Genomic DNA, 10,027 nt, shown 5'->3' on the forward strand with positions numbered 1-10,027 from the left:
AACCCATATCCATCTTAACTTCACATCTATCAAGATCTAGGAAGTTCGGAAAATATATCTATGCCGGTAATAATAGTTGTAGTTATGATATATTAATAGCTGCAAAAGGAAAAAAGTAAATGACTATCAAAATATTAACTTTTGAATCTTCCAAAATAAAGAATGACTTATTTAGTGTTTTTTATTAGTCCCTGCCTGGGACTCTTCGCGATCGATTGTGCGTTGACCGCGTATTAGTCTCTTGTTTGACCAAAAAATATCGCTGTGCATCACAACTTTAACCAAAGTTTTCATATTAGAAAATAATATAAAATTGATTATGTAATTTTTGATTGGACAACAAAGTTGGGGGTCTTATTACGGGCTTCGCAGCTTCCAAGACATTATGTTCTGGGTAAAAATAAAATATCTAAAGTTTTCGGAGATGAAAAGTTTTTGTTATCCAAAGTTTCCTCATATTGCAGAGCTGAACATATTATCAAAAGCACAACTTAGTTTGTCCTAACTTTTTGGTACCTGTTCTCCGTGTGCTGCATGCAGTGTCGTGCATCCCACAAGTGCCAGCTGTTTGCATATGCAGAGGCATCCACGGTGGTCTACAAATGCCTTGTTCAGAGTCCGGAATAAGTTCAGAGCAGAGAGTGTCGAGCAGCTAATTCTCCGTAGTAAGTTCAGAGCAGAGAGTGCGGAAAGAATATTAGATATAATCTGCGAAAATCTGGGACTGGAGAAAGGGTATCTGAAAGAAGCCATAGCAGGGGGCAATGGCGACGGCAAAGCCCCTTTCTTTGGCATAAAAATGGCTCACTACCCGCCATGCCCAAGGCCAAAACTCGTCGATGGGCTGCGCCCCCACTTGGACGCTGGCGGAGTCATTCTGCTACTGCAAGATGATGAAGTGGGTGGCCTTCAAGCTCTGAAGGACGGCACTTGGTTCGACGTCGAACCCATTCGACACGCAATCGTTATCGACATTGGCGATCAGCTGGAGGTATATAAATTGTATATATTCAAATATCAAATGTTTTTTCGGTGTATATATGACTTATCTAATTACTAATGATGGGGTTTGCGCGTGAATACAATTCAGGTGATGACCAATGGGAAATGCAAGAGCATGTGGCATCGCGTGCTTTCTAAGAAGGACGCGAATCGAATGTCGGTCGCAGCGTTTTATAACCCATCGACCAATGCGGAGGTGTTTCCAGCTCCACAGCTGATCATGAAGGCGACAGAGCAGAATGGCAATGAAAATGACATTAATAATATGAATGCCCAAAGTGGCTATAGTTATCCAAAGTTCGTGTTGGGTCCCTATAATACTAGTGATTACCCCATTACTATTGTAGTTATACCCCCTATTTATATTGTTGTGCCCCTATTACCCCCATATTTTTATTTCTGTGCCCCATAGAATCCCTCTATTGTTATTTTTGTGGCTTTATATTATTATTGTTAGGTTGGCTGGATTATATTGTGGCTCCTTAGACTCCTATATATAGAAAGGAGGTTTTGTCATTTGTATCATCCAAGAATTGTTCATTTATGTAATGTAAAGGAGGTTGCCCCTCGAAGAGGCTGAATTCTAAGGCGTGGATCTCTCTTTTCTATCTTTTTGTGAGCTGGTTTCATAACATTTGGTATCAGATCTTTGGATTCTAGGGTTTCGCTGCTCCAAACAGGTCATCGTGGCATTTTCGCTATAACTTTTTTTCTGTGACGTTTCAGAAGTCGCAAAAAAAACTCATTTGAGAAGAAATCGCGCTGAACCTTGGGTCCGAATTTCAGAGCTTTTTGCGCGATATTTGCGGAGATATGATCTGAGGAAGTTGGTCTTTTTGCAGACTCCTGAATTACATTCAAAACAGGTGACCTGGGGAAAATCGTCATAACTTTCTCTCTGGGGATCGGATTGCAGTTTCGTAAGAAGGTACAGAAAGAGGATGGACTGCAGTTTCTTGTGGATGTTTTTCAGATCCAAAGGTGGAAACAGTGACTCGTGTCACGCCGTACAAGTTCGCTCTACTGAACTAGTCTATAATCAAGTCACTGTGGGAGATTTCGCATAACTCTTCCTTGGAGAATCCAATTTGGGTCAGACTTGTGGCATTGGAAAGAGGACACAGAGGGCTACTACAAGTCACAAATTCAGGACTAGATAATCAGAGAGTACAGAGATACATCAGAGGCAATATCGAGCTCCTACAAAGTGAAAAAAGGTGTGTAGATTTTCTTAAATTTTTGCTTAAGCTTGGTTTGAAAATTTATTTTGAAGGAATTCAAAGGGCATAGTAGAGAATTATTATCGGTAACTGATGCCCCGAGGAAAGAAAATGCAAACACCTAGTAAGGAACCTGAAAGCTCTAGCATGACTCATGAAGAAGAGGAAGAAATGCAACATGATATATCAAAATTACAAGACCAAGTGCAACAACTGTCCCTTACACAAAAAGGAACAGAATCTAAGATGGATGGTTTAAAGTAAGGTGTAGAAGCTAAGATGGACTGTTTAAAGAAAGGCGTAGAAGCTAAGATGATTGAAGTGGAAGCTAAGATGGATGATTTGAAGATAGATTTGAAGACAGACATGGAAGAATTGAAGAAGTTGCTACAAGAAAGGGTCACTAATGGTGAAAAGGTAGTAAAGGAAACTCATGATGAGAACAAAAGAAATGTTAATCATGATTCCATAGACTCTAATGTTGGATTGAAGACTCACCATGTTCCAAAAATCGATATGAGGAAGTTTGATGGCAAGGATCCCGCCACATGGATATTACAGATGGAGCAATTCTTCGATCTCAATAATGTGCAAAACACACAAAAGGTACGTATGGCAACTTTATATTTGGAACCAAATCAGTTTGTATGGTATCAATGGCTTTGTTCTCGTAAACAATTTATCACTTGGGCAATTTTTACGGAAGAATTGATAGCACATTATGAGGATACAAAAAGCAACACTTTTTTTAGCCAATTGATAAGTCTCAAACAAAAGGGTTCAATAATGGAGCACATTGAGGAGTTCCAAAAATTGAACATAAGGGTAAAAGATATTCCAGAGGAGCATAGGATTGATGTGTTCATAGGGTCTTTAAAGGATAATATCCAACATGATGTGCGCCTTTGGGAACCTGATTCATTAGAGAAGGCATTCAGGTTAGCAAGAAAAATGGAAAGCAAAATTATGGCAACTAGGAAGCATACCATTCACAACTATAAAGACAGAAGTGTTGTTGCCCATAGTCTTCCACAACCTACAAGGTTGACACCACAACAATTGGAAGAAAAAAGAGCAAAAGGGCTTTGTTACAATTGTGATAGCAAATACACAAAAGGTCATAAGTGTGCTGAGAAGAAATTATTCTACATAGATTGTGAAGAGGAAGAAGAAAAGGAGCAAGAAAGGTCAAAAGAAGAGGATATATTCCAGGAACAAAGCCTAGATGAAGAAAAAATAAATCCGACCATATCTTGTAATGCATTGGCGGGAATTACCACTCCTCAAACCATCAAGATAGAAGGACAAATCAAGAAGAAAAAGGTAATAGTGTTGATTGATTCAGGAAGCACCCACAATTTTATTCATTGTAGGGTAGCAAAAGAATTGAATTGCTTCCTATATCCAGCACCAGAGTGTCAAGTGATGATTGCAAATGGAGGAACAATAAATTGTTCTGGAAAGTGCCATAATATCAAGCTATCCATGGGAGAATATGTATTGACTAGCCCAATGCTTTCCATTCCAATGGGAGGTGCTGATGTTGTACTAGGAGTCCAATGGCTACAATCCTTGGGTACAATAGCTTTTAATTTTCAAGAACTTTTCATGAAATTTTCTGTGGAAGGAAAGGAATTTGAATTAAGGGGTATTGCAGGGAAACCAGGAAAGATAATCAGCTCTAATGGCATGACAAAGCTTCTAAAAAAGGAGCAAAGAGGTGTAATTGCACAATTATGTTCGCTAGATGTTTCCACATTGGAATCATCTATTTCTCCAGATCTCCAAAAAGTCTTGGACAATCATTCCAAGGTATTTGAGACTCCCAAAGGTCTCCCACCTATGCGTGATCATGATCATGCTATTCATCTGATTCCAGGAAGTGTTCCTCCAAACATTAGGCCGTACAGATATCCAGATGTCAAAAAAAGTGAAATTGAACGTATGGTTGCAGAAATGCTAGAGGCTGGTATAATTCAACCGAGTCAAAGTTCTTTCTCAGCTCCAGTAGTATTGGTGCACAAGAAGGATGGATCATGGCGCATGTGTCCAGATTATAGGGAGCTCAACAAGCTCACTATTAAAGATAAGTTCCCCATTCCTGTTATTGATGAATTACTGGATGAATTGCATGGATCAATTTACTTCACCAAGTTGGATCTTCGTTCGGGATATCATCAAATTAGAATGAAGATTGAAGACATTCCAAAAACGGCATTTAGAACTCATGAGGGTCATTATGAATTTTTGGTCATGCCTTTTGGCCTTACCAATGCACCTTCAACATTTCAAGGTTTGATGAATTCAATTTTCAAACCATTCCTTAGAAAATTTGTGTTAGTATTTTTTGATGATATACTAATCTACAGCAAGTCTTGGAAGGATCATGTTGAACATGTTGACAGGGTGTTACAACTATTGGAGGAGAAACAATTATATGCAAAAAGATCCAAATGTTTCTTTGGAGTCCAGGAGGTGGAATATTTGGGTCATATTGTATCTCATGAAGGAGTTAAGGTAGACCCTAGCAAAATTAAAGCCATTAAGGAATGGAAAATCCCCACATCCATAAAGCATCTGCGAGGATTTCTTGGGTTGACAGGGTATTATCGCAAGTTTGTTAAGAATTATGGGAGAATAGCAGCACCTCTAACAACATTATTGAAGAAAGATTCATTTTCATGGACTTCGGAAGCAACAAAGGCCTTTGAACATCTTAAAGAGGCAATGTGCCAAGCACCGTCCTTAGCTACGCCATAGTTCACAAAAACCTTTATTTTGGAATGTGATGCTTCAGGAAATGGAATTGGTGTTGTTCTAATGCAAGATGAAAGACCCATTGCTTTTGAAAGTCGTCCAATCAAGGGAAAGTTTTTAAGCAAAGCTATTTATGAGAAGGAAATGTTGGCAATACTCCATGCACTTAAGAAATGGAGACCCTACCTAATGGGAAGACACTTCAAGGTAAAAACGGATCATGATAGCCTTAAATACTTTTTAGAACAAAGATTATCCTCTGAAGAGAAACAAAAGTGGGTCACAAAGATGTTGGGTTATGACTTTGAAATCATCTACAAAAAAGGGAAGCAAAATGTGGTGGCAGATGCACTCTCAAGAAAGGATGAGGATGTGGAAGCATTGTTGTGTGCCATTTCTATTATCCAACCAGATTGGATAAACGAAGCAAGGGAGGAATGGAAGAATGACGAAGAAGTGTGGGCACTTATTCAAAAGCTACAACAAGATTCCAGTACTTCTGATACATTTAGCTGGAAAAATGATTCGTTATGGTACAAAGATCGCTTATACCTCTGTAAGAATTCCCAGCTAAAACAAAAGATTCTTATGGAATTGCACACTTCTCCCTTAGGAGGGCACTCAGGATTTTTAAAAACTTACCACAGGGTTAAGAAGGAATTTTTTTGGGATGGCCTTAAATCAGATATTCAAAAGTTTGTGGCAGAATGTTTGGTTTGCCAGCAAAATAAAGTTGAAACAATTAAGACACCAGGTCTATTACAACCTTTATCCATTCCAAGCCAACGTTGGGAGGAGGTTTCAATGGATTTTATCACAGGTTTACCCAAGTCTGAGGGAAAGAGTGTCATCATGGTGGTAGTTGACAGACTTACCAAGTATGCACACTTTTGTGCATTATCACATCCATTTAAAGCCAGTACAGTTTCTATTGCATTTATGGAAACAGTTCAAAAGCTACATGGAAACCCAAAGATTATTGTAAGTGACAGAGATCCCATTTTCACTGGAAATTTTTGGACACAATTATTTTCTTGTCTTGGTACTCAGTTAGCTCATAGCTCATCTTATCATCCTCAATCTGATGGGCAAACTGAGATAGTAAACAAATGTTTGGAAGGATATCTTCGTTGCTTTGTATCTGATAAACAGACATAATGGGTCAAATGGTTGCCTCTGGCTGAATGGTGGTATAACACTTCCTTCCATACAACAACAAAAATGACCCCATTTATGCCACTTTATGGGTATCAACCACCATCCATCACATCATATTAAGAAAAAATTCTAACGTTCAGGCAGTGGAACATCACATCGAACATCAGCAACAAGTCCTCCAACTCTTAAAGGATAACCTCGTGTTGGCAAAAAATAGAATGAAACAACAAGCAGATCAACATCGCAGTGAAAGAAGTTTTGATGTAGGTGATTGGGTATTCCTACGACTACAACCATATAAGCAAATGTCCCTAAAGCAAGCTAAGAAGGATAATAAATTATCACCAAAGTATTATGGTCCGTACAAGGTGTTGGAAAAGATTGGTACTATGGCATACAAATTGGAGCTTCCTGCAGCTTCTCGATTGCACCCAGTTTTCCATGTTTCATGTTTAAAGAAGGTTATAGGTGACAAGCTCCCAATTCAAACAATATTGCCAGAACTTGAGGAGGAAGGAAAAATTATATTGGAACCGGAAGCAATCTCAGAAACAAGAACTCGACAGCTACGAAATCGATCAATTTCAGAGTATCTTATCAAGTGGAAGAACTTATCTGCTGAAGATTCCACATGGGAGGATGAGAATTTTATGCAGAAGTATCCAGAACTGCTCAAGCGTTGAGGACAACACTTTTTTGAAGGAGAGGGGCATGTTGGGTCCCTATAATACTAGTGATTACCCCATTACTATTGTAGTTATACCCCCTATTTATATTGTTGTGCCCCTATTACCCCCATATTGTTATTTTTGTGCCCCATAGAATCCCTCTATTGTTATTTTTGTGGCTTTATATTATTATTGTTAGGTCGGCTGGATTATATTGTGGCTCCTTAGGCTCCTATATATAGAAAGGAGGTTTTGTCATTTGTATCATCCAAGAATTGTTCATTTATGTAATGTAAAGGAGGTTGCCCCCTCGAAGAGGCTGAATTCTAAGACGTGGATCTCTCTTTTCTATCTTTTTGTGAGCCGGTTTCATAACAGTTCGTTTCAAAAGATTATATGAAAGTCTATGGTGAGCAGAAGTTTCTCGAGAGAGAGCCGCGATTCGAGGCTATGAGAGCACTCTGTTCCCTGAAGTAATCTTCTTGAGGAGATACTAGCTCCCAGCAATGCTTCACTTTCAACTGGTTCTGGTTATAAACTTATGTTCAATAAAGAATTAGAATTAGATTAATCTATATAGGAAATAGAGCTCTTCCCTGTGTATTTTCTTATCGAGCTCCATCGCAATATTTAGGATCTATGCATGGAACAGAATTAGGATAGGATACAGCAGGTTGGATGTTTTCCAAGTGGTTATCACTCTTTTGGAATCTCCACTCCCCAGTAAACGCGTTAAACTTTATTCGTGCAGGCTATATTCATATCGAAGGTACTTTGATGACATATCCTCTTTTAAATTGTGTAAACCGTTACGCAGACTTAATTTGAATACTTTATTGAGATGTAACTGTGCATCCATTTCTAAGCATTAAAGTTGGATTACATATTCTATTTTAACTTCTCCAACCTATTGATTCCGCATTAAATTGAACACTTTAGTTATTTGGAAAAGCTTTACTGTTTCTATCTCCAACCTCTTGATTCCGCCTTAAATTGAACACTTTGGTTATTTAGAAGTGCTTTACTGTTGCTTTCTCCGACCTCTTTATTCCGCGTTAAATTGAACACTTTAGTTTTTTGTCAAACCGACCAGAGCGTTTCCAACCTCTTTATTCCGCGTTAAATTGAACACTTTAGTTCTTTGTCAAATCAACCAGAGCGTTTGTATTGTGTTGTTCTGGCAGACCTTGGCAGGGACTATCGGTTGCATGCAGCACTTGTTTAATTTAACTTCTTTTCAAGCATTTATCGTAGAAATATTAACTTTGGAATATTCAGAAGTAAAGAGTGACTTATTTAGCGTTTTTTATTTAATTTATCTCTTTTTCAAGTAATTATCAAAACGTTTTTCAACTTATATTGTGATCTCATTTGTCTAGAATCTAGTAGGGATTTATTGAAATCACAAGTTTTGACATGGGAGCTCTTCACAATCGAAGTGCCCCAAAGGTTTTTAATTATGCCGAATCCATATATGGAGTCAAAGAATAGTCTAAACAACACATCAAGATTTGACCACAACTTTTTGGATGCATTCCAACTTGATCGCAGTTAACTAGAGTGACATGACCAAATCACTTAATGAATCCATATATGGAGTCAAAGAATAGTCTAAACAACACATCAAGATTTGACCACAACTTTTTGGACGCATTCCAACTTGATCGCAGTTAACTAGAGTGACATGACCAAATCACTTAAGGAAGTCAGTCAATTCGAATTTATAAACAAAGATATAATAGAAAATAATGTTGAAACATATATAATATTATGTATATTTAAATAATTACCATAAAAAAAATTTACAAATTAAATTTGATTTTATATTATTTATTTATTTTAATATTTTATTAAAACTTTTATTAGCAGGGTCTCAACCAACCAGCAAAATACCTTCATATCATATCAGTGAAGGTTCAACCACATGAATCACATTATGGGGAGCATCAAGACACATAATGCCTCAATTGTTGATTTTTATTTTTTCCTTTTGACCTAAAAACGTGTTCAATGAGTCCAACAACTACCTCCAAGGTACCATATAAATCTAACTAGTCAATAAAGTTGCATAACCTTCAATAAATTTTCTGAAAAAGCTTGTCAAATATTGTGGACTATAACAACTCTTGAACTTAAGGCCTGTATCCAAATAAAAATCAAAACAATGGAAGACAAGATTCAACAGTGAAACTTAAGGGATTTGTAAGGTAATTGAAACTTTGCGATTTCCTAAATTACACTTATTTGAAACTTGCTTTGTATAGAACTGATTTATAGTAAAGGGAAAAATGATAAAAAACCTAAAGGTATGAGATAAATAGTTGAAAATTTGATAATTAGGATTCAATAAGGTGTGGACATAAGCATGTAATAAATCACTAAAGTTGTTCAAAATCTCAAATTTATGGCTGCTTGCAGTGAGTTAAATTTGTCTCAATCCTAAGTTAATGGTAAGCAAAAAGTGGGTCGGTTATTGTTAGTGTCTCCCAGCATGGGTGTTAGATTTTTTCCTTGTTTTCTTGGTAGTTGGTTCTGCTTCATAGCACAAAAATAACACCAGATCCATGCCTCGAGATGTGTTTGAATTAATAGCAGTTGAAGGTAAGCACAATAATATCATTTTTTGGGAGGAGTGTTATTGTTATGTTGATAGGTTTGTAGGGGGTACAAGCATGCATGCATGCACCATCATTAGTTAATTTCCTATTTTAGATTTATACAAGGCACACTTATCTATGAGAAAAGTGCATGTGTATAACATGCCCAAGCCATGTAGATGACAAACATTCCAACTGAACTGTGTTTCCATTTCAATAAATTTAGTATCTCGTTAGTCTCTTAGGGGAAGGTTGTTTAGTGTCTTCTCAGAAGACATTTTAAAAAATATATTCTTGGGAAATACTTTCCTAGCATTGGTACAAGATAGCCAATCACTCGCATTATGGAGAATTAGCTCTCTTGAAGAACCCATATGTTGAAAGGATTGTTTGTTTTAGTAATTCATCCAAATCTTAAAATATCTACGATGTCTGACCAAAAAGAAAATTATGAGCTAAGACATCAAATTTGATGAGAAAGCTTGGTCCCACAACTTTTAGGGACCTCTTGGTGAAAGATGATTCTTGTTCTACCTTCCAAATGATTTTCCACGTATTTGAGGAAAATTATATTTAGATCAACGAAGTTCCAATGCAAACATAGATCCTGGGTCACACACCCATA

The 10,027-nt window shown here is 37.2% G+C and overlaps 1 pseudogene; it reads left to right on the forward strand.

The window, feature by feature from the left end:
- The first annotated feature begins 574 nt into the window (after positions 1-574).
- On the forward strand, positions 575-7,678 carry LOC149187707 (1-aminocyclopropane-1-carboxylate oxidase pseudogene; annotated as a pseudogene).
- The last annotated feature ends 2,349 nt before the right edge of the window (positions 7,679-10,027 follow it).

The sequence above is a fragment of the Pinus tabuliformis genome, chromosome 3_1 (assembly GCF_031772625.1).
Source record: "Pinus tabuliformis cultivar Carrire ecotype Pingquan chromosome 3_1, CPIR1, whole genome shotgun sequence".
Lineage (NCBI taxonomy): Eukaryota > Viridiplantae > Streptophyta > Pinopsida > Pinales > Pinaceae > Pinus > Pinus tabuliformis.